The following is a 19770-nucleotide window of genomic DNA, read 5'->3' as shown; positions in this document are numbered from 1 at the left end:
TCGCCTTTGTTTATTGCCTGTGTAATACATTTGTTTTTCTGATTTTGTGTTCACGGTTCATAGTTAGAGAAAGTTCAATACAATCCATTATCTATTTGAGAACAAGCTATGTATTATATTAGCCCTGAATGTCCTCCTACTGCAATTATCAATCCTGAGATGACCACCTCTTTTTATTCTACTTCCTGGGAGTAATAATTCTGTGGCATGGTAGAGCTCCCTCCTTCTGAAACAACATACTAAAAGTAACCTTTGGTGATATTAATTTGCAATGCGCTTTCCACTCTCAGGCACAGAGCTGTGTACAGGATGATCCCAGGGCACAGCCTTCCATATCATGACATTTTTTAATTATACTAGGCTACAATATTTAATTTGTTTTTTTAATATGTTCCTGAAAAGAAGCCCGGGACCATAAATGATAGTATGATTCAGAGTTAAAGTAACAAAAATGAATAAAATAATGTTGCATAAAGTACTGAAAAAATAATCCAAACAGTAGGAAATGTGCACTGGGTTTGGTCCTCTATCTAGTACTCAATTGGCTGTATTATTAAAGTGTGTCCTCTGCTTGAGACACTATTGTATGTAATTAACACATTTTTGAAAGTAATCGATTAAATTTGCATTTATCAAAAAACGAATCGAATGTATTTGTCAGTAAAACAAATATTCTACTAACTTACAAGATATTTTCGAACATTTTTGAAAACAGAGACTATCCTCAGTAAAAATATTTTTATTGAAGTACCCAATAAAAATACATACCTGAAAATAGAAAATGCAACTAAAAGCAAAAATATACAATTTGCTGAATAAAAGAGATAATAAACAAAAGGAAAGGGAAAAAGGTAAATTATAAAAGATGATGAAAAGCACGAAGACCAAACAAGTGTCTTAATATGGTTGTGTTCTTAACTCACTGTCACAGAACCTTTGTTAAAAGGCAAGCTTTTGCCTTACTTTTTAATGTCTCCCATAATTTACCACCTTATGCATGAATTTTATATTTACCTATGCAGTACCTTCAAATTCGTAATAATGTTGAACATGTTAATTTTAAAGTCTCACTCAGAAAGATTCGAAACTGTCCGAGTAACTTGTATATTCTGAATGTCTCTTTTGGACATAGAATCCTCAGTCTTCCAAAAGTTAAAACATCAACACAAATGGGGGCGGGAAATTGGAGTCAGAAAATGGCCAAGGGAATATTCTATTTCAGTGTTTTATAGAAGAGAAACTCTGGAAATTATTCCAAAACCAAATGTAATTGAGCTGGTTGTTGGCAGAAATTCTAGTGTCCCCATTACCCTTGAAATAAATGGCATTGGTATCATCGCTGGGAACAGATTGATTATCTCAACAAATATTTCTGGAGTCATGTGCTAGGGATGCGGGGTGGTTTACTTGCTCTGCACATTCCATGGCCTCCCTTGGTGCACACCCACACATAGGGTTTGGCCTCTTTCAACACCAAATCCCCCTCCCAAGCCTGTATTCCATCCCATTCCCCTAAATCAACAAAATGCTCCGTCCCAATAACTCCTCCCGAAATGTATCCTTTTTTTGATTCTTAGCAAGTGCCTGTTGTGCTCTGCAACTGCATCTCCTCCTGGCAACAGCCCTGCCCCTGGTCTCCTCTTTATGTGCTTCAGGTCTCTCTCAGAGACATCACACAACCACCTGAATGCAGAGGAACCTTGCAGAGGTGCTGGAACAAGCAGAAGGCTGAAGGTGGTCTAGTGTTTTAGAGATGGGAGAAGTTTGGATGTGTCCCAGCAGAAAAAAAACAGTGCAAAGGAACTGCCCGGGAATGAGGAGCTTGCGCTTTTTATGAGGGCTCCATTTTGTAGAAATATTTAGGGTTCTTTGGGTGAGAATTGGCTCCTGGGAGAGATCTTACCAATCAGGATTGCCTTCTGATAGAAGCCACTCCACCCAGCTCTCTCTATTAAATCCAAACAAGATCCACTTGAATCTACTGTGCATCTCAACTTTCAACAGCAAGCTCTTTGGAGAATATGTTAAGTCCAAACTAGATAGAACAACTTTCTCTAAAGAGCTGCGTGCAGAGAAAGAGACAGGCCTAAGGGCTTGACTCCACCTCCAAGGCCACTCATTGTCTTTGATATGAACCGGAGATTGCTCTCCATACCTTAGTAATCTGCAAAGAGCACCGCCACAATCAGCGTCTCTCCAGTAGAAAAACATTCTAAAACAGAACATTTGGTTAGAACACTGAAAACTTTGCCACAATATGGACAGTAAATCCATCAGCCTTCCTTATCACATTGGCAGCTGACATCCAGAGGGAATGATATGTATGTTTTGCATATCAGGTGTCCTATACAGTTCATGCCATCCTCCCACACATAGAACCTTCTCTCATCTCTACTACAACCCGGATTCCCTTCCCACACTCAAGACAAATTAGACTTGGCAAACCTTCCCCATGAGAGAACATGAGCATGCCACTACCATGGCACAGCTCACAGACCCTAGAGAGCTGTGTCACTGCACTTACCCTCACCGGACTGTGGACACTTAATTTCAGTCTTCACTGCTTCCAACGGCGATGATGAAAGTGAATGAGGCGCACTAGCCACTAGAGGAACATGTGGGATGGCTTCACTTAACTGGCCCTACACACAGTCCTAACCTTTTCACTGCTGCAACTTTGCTCCCCCCTCACTTGCCGCGGCAGTTACGTCAAATATGTCTTGACTTGCCAATCACTGGAGACTAAATCAGTTTTGGTGAGGAAGGCCCTGGAATGCCCTAATGGGCCGTTAAAGCCCAAGCACAAAAACATGTAAAATCAACACTTCAACAACCCTCGGTGTACACAATTAGCTTGAGATAAACCCGCATTCCTGCTACCCAATCCATTGAGCGAATGGGAGCGGTCTTAATAGTAACCTGTCAAGTTCTGACCGTGCCTTACACATCATCCAAACAAATGCCCCAAATTGATCTCATTGCTAGCCTATCTGACTTCAACACAACTGATTTAATAAACCTCCTTTGCTATTTTGAATCCTCCAATACAAATATAAAGGACTCCTCTGTTATCTTTTTGCCAAAGAATGAATGTAACTCTTTCAGAGTAGATGAATCTAAATATGCATGAAGGTGAGTTGGTGGGTCATAGGGGTAGAAGCTATTATCTCGGGCTTGCCTTTTGTGACTCCTGGCACTGCATTTACAACCCCTGATTCAGAGGTCCTTCTACATCACCAAGAATAGAAAGTTACAAGCATTGGTAATGCCAAATGGCCTGGCTTTAAAGGAATTTTGTATGGTAATTGGAAGCCTTACATGTAGGCAGCATGGGAATAGATATAGTTTTGTGTGGGTGCAAAGAGCTGCAGAGGAATATTGGTGTAGGTTAAAAGGTCAGGTAACAATTGCGCTCTCAATTCAGATCCAAAAATCCATGCAGGTTAATGAATGCCCTTCTCTAATCTGCGCTTCTGCCAGAGAAAAACACCATAAATAATGTAGTTATCTAAGACATTTTTACAGCATTACAGTTTTATCAGTGTGCTCCTGAAAGTTCAAACTCAGGCAGCTGGATAAATAAACAAACTAATCGCAGCTGTTTGGAGGGCAAGTACTTTTTTGTGGAAGCACACAACTTTTGTCCAATCACAACATGTGGGCGAAGCTAAAGCCCCTCTCTAGTGATACTCACATATTTGTCTTGCAGTAGCTGTGCTGTCAGAACATAAAAAACGGCTTTCATACAGCCATGTTTAAATTCTGTAGTTCCCACCTTTTGCCCCACAACTAACCCTTAAACCCGCAGAAAGAAATCTGTTGAAAGTCTAAGGGAGGAAGAAGGGATGGGACCTCTCAGTTCCTTCCCCATCCCATTGCACAGTTTACTTTCTTGTGTTTTCTTGACGTCTCACGCAGCATGAATCCATACTGGCCACAGAGTGTGGTACAAATAAAGGGTGTTGTGATTACACAGGATCAGTAAGTATACACTTGGAACCAGTGTGCCCTGCCTCTCTTGTGCCAACCTCTCTCTATGCTCTACATTGGCGAAAAGGAGTGGGAGCAGACAAAAACAACCATTTACCTGCACTGACAGAAGGGAAAGCAAGCACACACTGTTGGTGAAGTGCACCTGCCAATCCACAGCCTTATATTTCGCCTGCCTGGAGCGGTGTGCCAGAGGATGAGAGGTGCCACCGTGACCCACCTGACACCGTGCAGCGGTGAAGTCGCAATACTGCACTAAACTGATGTAAGCCAGGGAGTGACACAGCCTTTATTTCAATTTGCTGCATGGAGTCCTTTTTGCAATGTGAGAAAACCACACACAACAGAGACAGGGACCATGAAGTACATAAACTCTGTGAAAAAGAGAAGAACATAGTGGCTAACAGGATAAGAAGACCATTGTGAATGAAAGGCAAAAAACGTGAAGAGCCAAAAGTAAAAGCAAAAAGACTATTACTCACACAGATCCATGGGTAATTACACTCTCCTCTCCGGTAGCATGGAGAAGGGCTGATAAGAATGGCATTAGCAGCACATGGTCAGTGCAGTGAGTCTTTTGAGTGGGGAGCACCACTGCCAGGATGAGGCCCTTTAATTTAGGAATGAGTAATCCTAGCAAATACCAAAGCCAAATCTGGAGATCACAACATGAGTCACAATGAACTTGTGGATGGCAATGGCCCTATCCCAGTTGGCTAGTTTGCTCTCACCATGCATCACGTCAGTGCAGCTTAGAGTCCCCTCTACCACCTTTTGTGAGTTGGTGGCACAGTCCACGGCAGCCCCCAGATAGAAATATTTAATGAGCTGCCTAAATAATTATTTTAAAGCCACCAGGGAATCAGATGGTGTTATTAAAAGGTCAATCGTATTTCTATATCGGTTGAGGGGAATTTTAAACTTGCGGAACACAGTGCATGAACTTTGATGCAGCATGAACTATGATGCAGCAGTAGTGATGCTCGAGACCCACTTTATACTCAAAATAAACCCTGACTGTTAAAGTACTGTCCCTAGACAAACACAGCAGAAGGAGAGCAAATCAACTGATAGCTTTTATAGTTGCCCACAATAACAAGTTGTTAGCACATGCACAATCGATTACCTACCAAGTCAAAGTGGCGAGGGTGCGTGCAGATGTTACAGGACTGATGTTCATCAGCATTGCTACAGCTAATTCTTCAAGAGGTTTGCATGACACTTGAGACTGTCTTCCCTCTTGACAAATTGAATGCATTTTCAAATATATGGGCAGAGAAGAAAGAGTATGCCCTAGTTCCAGTTTCGACCCCCACAGGTAAGAGCAGTGAGGCGGTGGGGCAGGGAGGGGTTTTCGGGTAAGTCAACATAGGACGGGAGAAGTAATATTACATTTAGAAAAAATAAAACCACTTACCTTGCACTCGTCGCATTGCCAACTTGGTGATATGTTGGTCATATGTTGAATTACTTGCCCCCCTCATCCCCCCCTACCTTCAGGGGTGTAACACAAGCCCCCGCAGACCCCGCGTTGCGGGGGGCCTCACGCTCCTGGGGGCCCCTGCCAGAGAGTATTTGAATTTTGAAATGGTGCGGGCGGGGCCCCGGACGGGGCCCCTGGGGGTCTTATAAATGGTGCGGCCGGGGGGGCCCAGGTTGGGGCCGTGCACTTAGTCTTCGAAATTTTAAGTGCGTGCGTGCGGGGCCCCGGCCGTGGCCCGAAACTTCGATGGCCTGAGGGGCCGGGTGGGGCCCCAAGAGCAAGTCCGAAATCATGGTGGGGGGGCCCCCGGCCCTGGCGCGTCCCGTCACCCTGTGAGTGAGTGTCGGACTGAGCTGAGGGAAAGTGAAAGAATAAAGGCCTGTCCCGCGGCCCGCCTCCATTTCATAGAATCAGGCGGGCTTAGACTAAGATAACAAAAAGTGCCTTACACAGTGTGTAAGGCACTTTTAGTTATCTTAGTCTAAGCCCGCCTGATTCTATGAAATGGCGCCGGGCTGCGGGACAGGCCTTTATTCTTTCACTTTCCGTTCCGCACTTCAGCGGCCGCGTATGTGCGTGCCGCGTGCGCGGGGGGCGTGGGCATTTTGGCTGGCTGCTGCTGAGTGGTGGTGAGCAATGCCAGGCAGCCCCAGGGCACGCACAACATCATGCGGGCCAATAAGCCGTAAGCACCTGTGCGTGGCATCAGGGGCGCGGCAGGCGGCGTGCATAGCCAAAGAAGAAGACAACAGAAGAACAACAAAAACGACGAACTTAACAGCCTTCCAAGTCCAAGACAAAGCAGCCAGGCGACCAGGCCCGCCCACGCTCAGCTGCCCTATCCGATTTCCGAATCTGAGTCCGAAGACCGAAGTAAGGCCCAGATGTAGGTAAAATAGATTTACCGAATTTTAATTACCGAATTCTACCGATTCGGTAATTAAAAATCGGTAAATCTTAGAGGTGGATATGTAGGAACATCCAGATGTTCCTTTTACCGAATCGGTAAATATCTGTATTTACCGATTCGGTAAATACCGGCCGGCAATGCCCCATTCATTCCTATGGGCTTTGAAGCCCATAGGAATGAATGGGGCATTACCGGTCGGTATTTACCGAATCGGTAAATACCGATTTTGACAAGGGTGCAGGGGGTGTCACTTTGACACCCTCTAGCACCCCCAAAAAAGATTCGGGGGCCATGTGGCAGGCATACCTGCCCTAAGGGCAGGTCTGCCTGTCATATGGCACAGGTGTGCATGCACACATGTGCATGCACACCGGAATCGGTATTTTACCATGAAGTTGGATTTCATGGTAAAATACCGATTCTGTAAGGCTTGTGGGACTCAGAAGAGTCCCACCTACATCTCATTGTTACCGAATCGGTAAAAATACCGATTCGGTATTTTACAGATTCGGTAAATTTACCGAATCTGTAAAATATGTGGCCCTACATACCATTTTGTTAATCTCGGTCGGTAACAGCCGAAAATACCGATTTTCGGCCGTTACCGACCGACCTACATCCGGCCCTTAGTCACTCAGAGTCACTCCGTCTCTGTCACCGACCGGCGGGGCAGGGCTGCTGCTGGCTGCCTGCCTCCAGGCCTGCGTGCACTAATTGGTTGCTTTTCTGTCGCTTATTTGCCTGCTTCTTATTTATGTCCCAACTTGTCACTCGTGTTTTTCCCTCCTATAGAACATGACCACTTTACCACCGCTTTCTTTTGTGTTGAGCACTCCATGAAAGTGAATGTGTTGTTTTCCAGCTTTCTCGCTTCTGTACTTCTTTGCTCCGGGTCCGAGACAGATGCCAGAGGGAATGCTGCATGCTTAATAATGAACTCTAATTAAACCGATAAACTATGTGGAAACCAAAATATTAAAAAATGAGATTCTCAATTTTCTTTTGGGGAGCTGGGCTAAGAGCAACAATGGCGATCGCTTCCTTACACATTCACGCTACCAGAGAGCAGCTGCCATTCTGCAAAAACACGACACACCAACCCCCTTGCGATAAGCAGGTTCTTATAACAATCCACACAACAGACAACTGACGTTTGCACCTGTAACTTAAACTATTTTACAAATATCAATCTCCCCGAACCCGCATAAATCTAGATTGTCCCAGGCTACAGTGCCCAGAAATGGTTTGGTCCCTGTATAGCAGCTGCGCTAATAAAATAACAAGTTAATGGTAGTGTGCTTTGCCCTATTTTCTTATTCACTCTACGTTATTTAGGTTGTACATGATTATCCAAAGTAGGCCATTTCTCCCGCAGCAGGTGACCGACACTGCTGTGCTGAGTGGCAAACAGAGAAAATGATTTGATTAAACAATCACCCGGAAGGGTCCCTTGGAAGACCACCATGTGTTAAAGTGTAACTCCCACAAGGAAAATAGTACTTCCTGAACCTACACACTTCCCTACTTAACAGTGAATCTGTAGGAGATTCCATAGAAGTGGGCGGCTGCCAGTTGTAGTGCTTTGTAACTCGCAAGAGGTTAAAAAAAAAGCTTTATATAAATGGTATTACAAGTCAGAAAGCCATGGTTTGCTGCTTGGCACAAACATACACATTCAAAACAATTGTCCTGTGGGACTCATTTATCACCACATCTTCCTATAGTTTAGAGGTGTGCAAACTTAATTGATCACTGATATATTCAACATTTAAAGAGAGCCTTTTGGAAACATGGTGGCAACTTGACTGACACATATTGGGATGGTGTATCTACTCTGATTAGTTTGGAATTACAGGCAGGACCCTTAAGGAAATACAGCGGCCCAAAGTACATTGTTGGTACTTTTTTAGAATTTCTTTATCTGTAATGTTGAATGGGTGATTTATTGAAGGTTCCAAGATTTAAGTTTGAGGGAACTTTAGATGGAAGACATGTCAGATGAGACCCGAAAAATTGTCACGGGTCGAAAAGTCGACATCCCATCCCTACATTGCTTTCGAGAATTACAGGGTTCCCTAGGAGATACTGTATATGTGCAGATAGGATCTCTACTTTTGTTTATTTCCCAAAAATGTGTAGGCAATCCTAGGTTCTGTTCAGAGTCTTGTTCCATGTTTTATAAATATTTGTTCACTGTGAGCACTGCGTCATCTGCAGTAATTTTGAGACATAAGACATTTATATTGTTTCTATACCACAATTGTAAGGACTTAAAAACGTTTTTTGTTGTAAATCAAACACAATATTCTGTCCTGTACCTCCTTTTAAATCCTGAATATGCTATAAGTTTTTATGTTTGCATACCTCTAAAGTAGAGCAAGTGGTAGTGGTGACAAATGAATCCCAGGGTACTTATTCTTAGTCTAGGTAACGTGTTCCGGGCAATTCAATACCATACAGACAAAATACTTCGCTCACAACTAGAACTGCTTTTGAATGAAAATGCTACATCTCAATTGTTTTGATTCACATATCTTTCAACCATCTGGGCTACCAATGGATAGTACTGATATATTCCAGAATTATCTCTTTAAGATATTTTAGCATTGAGGTTTGGCAAAGTAAAGTAAATACATTTGTTCTAATCCAGGCCGGGCTGAAAACCAAAATAAGCCATAGGGAAAAATATTCTAAGCAGCCTCACAGTGTAAGAGGCTGTGATTAGAAGAGGGGTATACCTGTCTCTTGGCTGTCCATCCTGCTCAGAAAGCAACCTCCAGTCTGGGAAATGCCAGAGCGAGCCTTACTCAACAGTTACAAAAATGTCAGGAACTAGTCTGACATGGTTTCTGATGTCCTCCACTTTTTATGGAGTTACCAGATCAAACAGTGCCCCAACGCTTCTGATCATTCTTTAGACTAAACGTTAAATGAGTTCCAGAGATTGAAAGGCATTGTTAACGTGCAATACACATTGAATGCATTACATCTTGGCAAGACCTAGTCAATCCCTACATCTAAGGAAGCTGTAATGATCCTTTGTAAACCGACCTAACACTCTTGTGCAAGAGTGAGAGCGAATAGATGCATTTATTTTTACAAAGCACTCCCCAAGTTGTCAGCATGCTGTACAAGGAGCCATGGTGAAGTCTTGCTTCAACGTACACAAATACTCTGGACAAGCAACCAGGGGCGGAACACAGGCCCCCGCATCCCCCGCAGTTCGGGGGGCCCACAAGCTCCAGGAGGCCCCCTCAGCACTGCACTTTGGCGGGGGAGATCCTGATAGAGTCCCGAGGGGGCCCCTCTCTGTACCTTGCAGGGGGGCCCCCTCAATTATCGTTACACCACTGCCTGTCTTGCTATTACCTGTGCCGGCCGCTACTGCCTAGTTCTCATGATGGCAAAAACAACAAGATGATGGATGTAATGCTTTAATTAATCTCAGCCACTGGCAATCCCTCGGGCTGCATCCCAGTCCGTTGTGTTTTGCCCACAATGCCACCTCACTTTGGACCCAGCCATATTCAAATCAGTCTTGACTACGCTCCTCCTGGGAAAAGTCCAGCCCAAACTGCCAGGCCACATCCTCCCTGAACCAGAACACATGCACCCTAGGACCAGTTTTGCCTTAGTTAGGACTCTTCAGCAAGGTGTAGCTTGGTTCCAGTGAGCACAGGACCCACGTCTGGGCATACCCAGCACACTTGGAACAGCAATTCTGAAAACAACAAGTGATGGATAGAATGCTTGGATTAATCTCAGCCACTGGCAATTGCCCGTCCGCATCCCAGTCCATCGTTTTTTGCCAACCATACCACCTTAGTTTTGACCCAGCAATATGCAAATCAGTCTTGACTCTGCTCCTCTTGGGAAATGTCCAACCCCTACTTGCAAGAAAGGTTCTCCCTGAACTGGAACACAAGCAACCTAGGACAGGTTTTGCCCAAGTTAGGGCTTTTCAGCCAGGTGTAGCTTGGTTCCAGTGGCACAGAGAGACAGGGACTGACATCTGGGCATACCCAGCACACTTGAGTGGTAATTGCACAAACAGCAAGGTGCTATTCTTCGTGATGATCAAAGAAGAGCCAGCTGAGGTATGTGCCCTATGGAAAAGGGAGACATGCTGAGAACTCAACAAGTGCTCTTCAAGAACATGATAAATGGACAAGCACATGTATTAGTCACTTTTCTATGGTAGATCACAAACATGAAGGAGATATTCATCCTTTGAGTTGTAGAGAGATCATCCAAAATTAGACACCCTCAACCTAAATGCTAACTGACAATACAAGACTCAAAGGACACATCCCCAATTGATTCTGGAGTGTTTGTAAACATTTTGGACCTACAACAATGTTTGCAGAAGTAGTAGATAGTCCCAGAGAATCCATCCACCAATTTGAGGTCCATATAGAAGGTTTTCCACAAAGAATGACATCTGTCTCGTCTGTGTTGAGCCAAATGGAATTAGAAATCATCCAATTTGTCACTAGACATAATCAATTTTTGAAAGGGCTCCATAAAGAATCCAGGTATGCAAGAATTCTGAGGACGATCTTGGTGTCAAGCATAAACATTAAAGATGAAAGACGTAATGAAAGTGGCTAGTGAGGCACTGAACATATTAGATAGTATAGGGCTCAGGGAAGAACCTTGAGGAACCCCACATGTGTTAACCTTGAATGCTGAGAAAAAAGATGCAAAAATAGCTGCTTGAAAATGATCTTTGTGAAATGAGAACCAATTACGGACTGTGCCCTTGACACTGATAGACTTTAGTGGTCTAAAAGAATATCTTGTGATTATGCGTGAAAGGTCACAGAGAGATCTCATAGAATAAAAGCAGCTGTTCCAGTAGCATCCACTGTCATTCTGATGTCTTTACTGGTGGGTATTAATATGGTCTCATTCATCACAGTAGGAGGAAGTCTGAGTGACAGATGATGTGATAATGTTGATCTTGAATACAGGAGTATAATTTTTGGTTGACAAATATTTTTGGGATCTTTGCTTCCAAAGACATTAAGAACTAGATGGGATTGTAATTGGACATAATAGAAAGGTCAGCAGTAGACCTTTTCAGTAGTGGGACAATAAGGACCTTTTTCCAGGAGCTATGCAAAATACCGGAACTCAAGGAAGAATTACACAGGGTGTTGGAAATGTCACTACAGATGATGCCATTGTCTTGGATACCTTAGTGGGACAAGGATCAAGAGGTGATACATATGAGATAGTGTTGAGCTTACAGGTACTTTCAATTTGGATAACTGAGGCAAAAGAGGGTATTTAACAGGTCGGTATCAGAAGGGTGCCGTCTGACTGCCTTGATAGAATGCTGCTGATACAAGAGGGAAAGGAACTCTGAAGTTGGAAAATTTCCATTGGATAAATATGATAACGTTAAGAACAGAAATTCTGGGTGGGTGTCACACAGGTAGAAGTTGCAGCAGGATAAGCTTGTTTGTTAAATATAGAGAAAATCTCCATAGTGAGATCAATACACTTTTGATAGAATTTGGATTTAGTTTGTATATCACGTTGAACGTACATGAATAGCTCAGATTTGAAAGAAGCCTTTATTGGTAGAATTGTAGGACCATCTCCACTGTCTCTTAAATGTCTTATGCTGTCTCTTAGCTAAAGAGAGTTTGTCAGTGAACCACCAAGCAGAGTGTAGCCCGATGGGACCTGCAATGTTTTAGGAGAATGGTGGAACCAAATGCCTTATTTTCTCACCTGTTTTATAGATCATGATTTGTGTAAACATCAAGGCAAAAAGTAGATATTGTAGATTCAAAACCAGAGGAGGTGTGAGATATCTCATTTAGTCCATGGGCAGTAGGACTGACTTACCTGGATGAGGGGACACTTTTAACGTAGAAAGGGCTTGACAATAGTGAATGGAATAGCCGTAAGGTCAGATTATGTCACATGTAATATGGTAATGGATTGAATTAGAGCTCATTCAGAAAAGGTGAGGTCAATACAATGGCCTGCCATGTGGCCCAAACACTATTTGAGGAATATCATTTAGCTCTTGGGCAGCAGTGTCTGATTAGTCATTGACAAGTAATTTAAAATACCCCAAAACAATTACTTTGTCTGTTTCCAAACAAATAGCATATATATTGACTCAAGCAGCAGGAATGTAAGAAAACCCTTGTCAGGTCTAACCATTCCGCATATGAGTAAAGTCTTGATAGAGGGGTTAGGTTAGGAAATCTGTATATTCAAAGTGGAGCCGTCACATCAGGAAACTTAAAAGGGTGCGCTTTTATATCTCCCTCCGGGTCACTTCAAGATTTTAATTTAAAGTAAATTGAGAAAATTGCTACTCACATTATTGCCTACAATCACTTCTTGCTGTTAGGGGATTTCAATATCCACAGTGAGGACAAAGAGAACACTGAAGCTGACAGGTTTTTAGCTGACATGGCCACTTTGGGCCTGGGAAAGATTAATACAGGTCATACTCTGGATATTATACTTACTAATTCCCCTCTCATAAATGCTGATCCTCCTTGTCCACTGACGTGGTCAGATCATTCTATGATTCCTTTTCAAATCACTAGCTGACTAAGACAGCAATCAGTTGGAGGCACCCAGATGGCCCTTCAAAGATGATTTTCTCACACATAGAAGTGGAGAGCGTCTACACATAACTCCACCACCCCGAACCCCCTAAAGTAAATGTAATGTACACAAAAGAGGGGTGGAGAGGAAAGAAAAGCCCATACAAGAGTGTACAAGCAGTGGCACATTTGTGTATAATGAAAAACTGCCCTCACTCACACACAATGTGTGTGACATGCTTCATCATAGGGTCTGCTGTGACACCCAGGCGTGGCCACGCACTGGCCGGAGCATAGGGAGGGGGAACAAATAATACAAGAACAAAGTGCAACACAAGACTGAAAGTGACGACAATGTTCACAAACAAGCACAAACAATTCAAGACTTGGTAAAGTGATAGAACAAAAAATTGCAGTAGGGAATAGTGAGATTAAAACTGGCTCCTGGATACCAAGTATAACTTTATTAGTAGGTTCCAAGGTCAGGATTAAAACTAAATTACGGATGGTAGTGCTAAGGTAGGATATTAGGACCCCCTAGCGGAGTGGAGTGGTGTGGCTCACTGGTTAGAGGCGGCAGACCCGAGAGCAGAGGACGGCCCGGGACCAGGGTTCAATTCCCAACAAGGCAGGGTCGTGGACCAGGGTCCGCGGACTCGATAGTTCTCACCTCAGTGCCTACTCTAACCAGGGATCACACTCGGCAACTCTGGGCATGAGCTTGTCTCATCTCCACAACGGCCCCCCACATACGCCGGGGATGCCTGGTTTCACCTTGGAGATACCCAGTAGGGACCATCTCACAGGGAAAGCCAGGACGGGTTCCCCAGCGGTCTACTGCGCAGAGATACTCCTTCGGGAGTCGATTCTAGCACATTACAAACCCACAATTAAATTAAATTAAATTAGCACCCATCCTTTACTGCTACAGTCAACATGTTTCGACCTATGCGTGCCCTCGAATGATTGGTCACCTCTGTCTTCGTAAGGACATCTGACTGTCCCAGTCTCATATAATACCCCCCTTAGCTTAGTTTGGTGTTAAAAGGGTATTAGTCACTTTTGTCCATCAGTATGAGGCAATGTGGAGGGAGTTCCGCCAACACGGGTGACATAAACTGCAAAAAATAATAACAAATGGCACTCACAACTGTGGACCACACCAAATGTTACCTTTTATTCTAGTGTCATTAGGTGGCTAAATCCCTTATCTTACATCATGCCCCTCTATCTCATGCATAATTGCAGGCCACTGCTGGACAGTCAGTTAACCATGTCTAGAACCAATCTTTCCAATGCTTAAAAAATAAATGTAGAGACGTCCGTCCCAACACTCAACTTGGTTACCGAATACGTTTGTAAGAAAATTATTATCCATAAGACCCTCATTATCACAAAATGGAATCATGACCTTTTCATCATCCCGGGAATGTAACCCAATGGAGGTTTTACTCCCCATCCCTTAAAGACCAGCCACAACTCACAGAGTTATTGAAACATACCACTCGACCTGGCGTCTGGCGGGTGGGGTTCCAGGGACCACAACCTATATTTCAAAATAGTAGAGAATCACACATGGGGAAAGTCGGAACCATTGAAAGTATCCCTCTCAATTTTCATACTTGTCACATGAAAAATTCCAAGAGATGATGCGAATCCACTCTCAATATACAACTCACTGGAAGACGAGAAATGGCCAATATTCGAACATGCGAGTGCTGCCTCTCGAGCTGCTATACATAAGTTGTACTCCATAGTTGCTCATTTCTCTCATTTTAAATTTCATATCGTTGCCACACATGCAGTACAACACCAAACCTTTGTTTCAGGTCTTTCGCATATAACCCCCTTTGGTATAAACAATCGGCCGCGAAATCATACGCACTCCCCACACAAATGTCCGCTCTTAACGCGCCCCTAGTATGCCTCTTACTGTTCTGGTGGATCACTCGAGCACCACTTGTGCCCCTCTCAGTAACGCCGCGGCGATACCGGCGAGGTGTTTAGAAAACGCCTATATTGTTGATCGGGCATCTTCAGGGCAACACATGCGCGATAAAGCGGTCGCGCGCATGCGTGATGTCACAGGAATTACCCTGCAAGCTGGGAAATGTAGTTTCCTGCCCACCTTCTCTTGATGCACCAAAAATAAAGTAGAAATTCCGCAGGTATATTGTCAATTAACTGAAGGCCCGTAATATAAGTAATTAATATGCCCATTCCATTGGCAAAGTGAGCGTGTCCCTATAAAAGCTGCAGGGATAATTGCCACTCGTGAAATTCTCCTAATTCAAACTCGAGTGCACAAAGGATATAAGCACCTCAATATCATTTACCCTCCTATTTAGGGTATTGTACGAAGGGAGATATTGAATATACCCCAGATGTTGAAACTAGAGTGTGCATATTATGAATGTGATTCAGAACAGGGGGTGGTGATGGACAGAGTATCTGAATTAAGCAGAACACTCCTACCCAGTCAACAGATCAGGGCTTGATCCATCACCGTTTTTTAGCTCACTGCACCATCCCAGCTCAGAACCTGGCTACATGCAAATTAGTCTGTCCCTGGCCCAGTGCATCATGGGAACAGGTCAGACCAAACTACCAAGCCAATTCTTTTACTGGAAGGGTATACTCAGATATGAGTCCTTTGCTCACTGCACCATCAGGATTCAAGCAAGCCGGGCCGAAGACGGCTGTAATGCCAGAAACCGGTCCCCGGAAGCTTGTTTCCTTTCCAGTAAAAGAATTGGCTTGGTAGTTTGGTCTGCCCTGTTCCCATGATGCACTGGGCCAGGGACAGACTAATTTGCATGTAGCCAGGTTCTGAGCTGGGATGGTGCAGTGAGCTAAAAAACGGTGATGGATCAAGCCCTGATCTGTTGACTGGGTACGAGTGTTCTGCTTAATTCAGATACTCTGTCCATCACCACCCCCTTTTCTGAATCATATTATGAATGTGAGGATATTCGTGTGTTCGCTTCACCATCTAAGATTCTATTGTTCACCCCAATTCTCTATTGTTTCAGGAAGTTTGAGGCCACCATTGCTAAATCCCTTCAGCAACCACAGGTTGGTTTGACAATAAGGTTTAGTTTCAACAGTATAATTGAGTTCACCTGCTTAGTGAGTACTAGGGTATGTCATCATTAAGAGCAAACAGGTGACTTTTCAGGCGGAACACCCATTTCTGGTCACGTAAAAATAGTGCCCTGTTTACATCTGAGGTCTGAAAGTGAGGTTTTTCAGTGACCGTCCACCTTAGGTCATCCTGTGAGTGACCCGCATCTCTGAAATGTGTTGTTAACCACGTATTAGATCTGCCACATCTAATCGTGCTGCGGTGTTCAGTGATGCGGGTCTTGACTTTCCTGTTGGTCATTCCCAAATACTGTTTCGAACAGGGACAGATAATCAAGTAAATTACACTCTGTGAATTACAACTTGTGTGTCCTCTCTGTTTCCAAGTAGTGAGTAGGCCGATGTCAATATTTTTAGTGGTGGAGGTGAGATGACATATACTACATGATCCACACTTGAAGTGGCCAACGACCGGAGGGAGCCCTGTCGTGGTAGTTCTCATCCCCGCTCTTTGTGATGTCCTCGGTTTTGTGTGGACCAAAAGGTACTTTAGATTCTGGCTTCGCCTGAAGGAAAACATACATTTTTCCATCTTCAGGTTTCCTGAATTGAGAATTTTCCAATTCTTCAAAACTGTACATCTTACCTGTTGTGAAGCAGTACTAAAGGTGGATACAAATACCGGTTTCTTAACTCCTGTTCTTACAGTTTTGGTAAGGAGAGACTCTCGATTCGCATTGGATGCCCTTTTCTTTGCCCTCTTGATTACCCGAGGTGGATAACCTCTCTCAGTGAGGTTCTGGGTTAGAAGGTTGGCCTCCGTCGTGAAATCATTCCGTCATGAGCAATTTCTTTGTAAACGAAAAAACTGTCCTATGGGTAGGTTTTCCCGTAGCGATCAGGGGTGAAAGCTATTGAAAGCTAATAAGGCATTCTTGTCCGTTGGTTTGTGATGCACTTTCGAATGGATCACCCCGTCCCTTGGTTCAATGTCCAAGTCTAAAAATGGGAGACTGGTTTTGGTGATAGTGGAAGTAAAGTGCAGCAAGGGATTGATGGTATTCAACCACTCCAGAAATGCTTCCACCGAAGGCTTGTCCCCTCTTCAAATTATAAGCACGTTGTCTATGTAACGAAAGATGATGGCATAAAGTCACGTATGACTCTTTTGGCAAACTATATACGCCCCAATATTCAATGAACATATAGACAGTACTATGAAGCTGAGGGATTTTAACGATAATCTTTTTACAATAATTGACACACTGGCTCCATTAAAACATCGACTTAATAAATCTCAGGGAAAAAAGTGAAGATTGGTACACTGTTGAGTTACAGATGGAAAAATCCAGATGTAAAGTGCTGGGAAAAAGCTGGCGCAAATCTCAGCTAGATAGTGAAAGACATAACTTCAAACTGGCTCTAGCTGCCTATCACAAGAATGAAAAAATAGCACAGAAAAATCATGTTATATTAAAACTGAACCAGGCGGAAAACTCAATAAAGGAACAATATAAAGTCCTTAACTCTTTTATTAGGCCCACAGCTTGCGCACAGCAGATTATCCCCTCTCAAGAACTGTGTGACAACATAGCTGTGCACCTGGAGGATAAAATTAATTTGATCTATATTCAATTTCCTCAAAACCCCTGTCCCGCGGAGTCCACAGACTCTTGTTCTCAAATGGTTAAAGACTTAGCTGCAGGCATGGGTGGTTTTAAAAGAATTCAGATCTCTCAGGTGGAAGACATGCTTAGTACGGCGAAATCCGGCTCTCCTCTAGATGTGTTGCCAGCACATAAATATGCTCTGCTTGCTCCTTTTCTAGCTGCCCCAATTACTGAGATGCTGAACACCTCTTTAAGCGAAGGTATTCTGCCTCTTGACTGGAAGTCCGTTCAACTACTTCCTATTAAGAAGAAAGATCATCTGCCTGCTGATGCGCTCTCAAATTACTGCCCCATTTCACTCCTCCCATTGATGAAGAAAATGGCAGAGAGTTATATTAACACTCAGTTAATAGACTACCTCGACAAACACGCCATTCTTGATCCCTCTCAGTCTGGGTTTAGACCCAACCAATTCACAGAGACAACCCTTATTGGGGTTATGGATTACATTAAAATGGCATTGGTTGCTATTAAAGCAGTGATACTGGTCTTATTGGACCTGACAGCAGCCTTCGACACAGTCTCTTATCAGAAATAGATTTTTCAACTGAGGGAGGCCGGTTTGCAGGGACAGGCACTTGATTGGCAAGTCAGTTTCTTAGACCAACGCACTGAGACCATAAACCTTGGTCCATTCTGTTCCCAAACCTTGAAACTTACTAAGGGGGTTCCCTGGGGCTCTTTGTTTAATATCTATGTGGCCCTCCTTGCCAAAGTTATTAGGGAGTACGGTTTCACTCCTTTTTCTTACGCTGATGACACCCAATTGCTCCTGTTCTTTGATAAGTCAATTGATCAGAGTTTTACTAAGGGCATGTTAGCTATATCAGAGTGGATGACAAACAACTTTCTGCAACTAAATGCGTCCAAGACAGAAATTTTGTTTTTTGGGTCAGCCCAGAATTTATGGTCCCCAAGGTGGTGGCCTGCAGCATTGGGTTTTGCCCCCACTCCTATCTTGGTGGCAACAAACCTGGGAATACACTTAGATGTATTGTTATCCATGAAGGACCAAGTGATGACTACAGCTGGGACTTGCTACCATACACTAAGCCTTTTGGACAGAGTTTTTCGATGGCTGCCTCTCTCTGTACGAAGAACCCTGATTCAGGCTTTGATCATTGGCTGCTTAGATTATTGCAATGCTCTGCTGGCATCAGCAAATGAGTCCCTACTAACCAGACTGCAGATTGTACAAAATGTGGCGGCTCGTCTAGCCCTAAACAAAAAACCTTGCACTTCCTCAGGACCATTGCTACAACTTCTTCACTGGCTCCCCATCCGACAGAGAATTAATTTTAAGCTTTGCTGTCTCACCTATAAAGCTTTATATAGAGCGAGCCCCAGCTTCCTGTCAGACGAATTCAAAATCTACTGTCCGAATCGCCATCTTAGATCGAAAGGCAAAGGGTTGCTGGTGGTCCCCCGGTTTAAGAAAATTAGAACCGGAGGCAAAACCGTTGTCCATCTAGCCTCAAAATTTTGTAACACCTTGCCCGAGGACCTGCGCAAATGCTCCAATCTACTGCACTTCAGGAAACTCCTGAAAACAGCATTATTCAGAGCCTAAACCTGTCTGCCCATGCTTATCTGACTTGCCTGCTCCTATAGATCGGAGATACCCCTTTCGGGGGTGATTCCTGTGCTTTACAAATCCCTATACAAATACAGGGCTGATGGTTATCATCTAAGGAAAGTGTTCCACATACTGATCTGACCAAAGGAAAGGTTAGATATGATTTTGGTGGTTTGAAAAATTACTCAAACACAGCCACCAGGACGTGAAAAGCAGTCAAGCTGCTAGTATAGCAGCCTTGGCCGTTGGGACCGCCAGTGTGATGCTGGGGGCTGAACCCTCTTTCAGCCACATTTCAGTACTTAATGCTAGCTCCAGGTTATTGTCCAGTGTGAGGTTATAAACCTCAATACCATGTGTTACCTTATTAAGGCACTAATAGGAATACATCTAATTTTTCAGTCAAAAGAATCATGTTGTAAATCATCAGTATTGGGGTCTTGTCAGCAGCGGAGGTGTTCTAGAACACAATATGAGAA

Source organism: Lissotriton vulgaris, chromosome 11 (assembly GCF_964263255.1).
Source record: "Lissotriton vulgaris chromosome 11, aLisVul1.2, whole genome shotgun sequence".
Classification (NCBI taxonomy): domain Eukaryota; kingdom Metazoa; phylum Chordata; class Amphibia; order Caudata; family Salamandridae; genus Lissotriton; species Lissotriton vulgaris.
Note: the sequence above shows the minus strand (reverse complement) of the source record.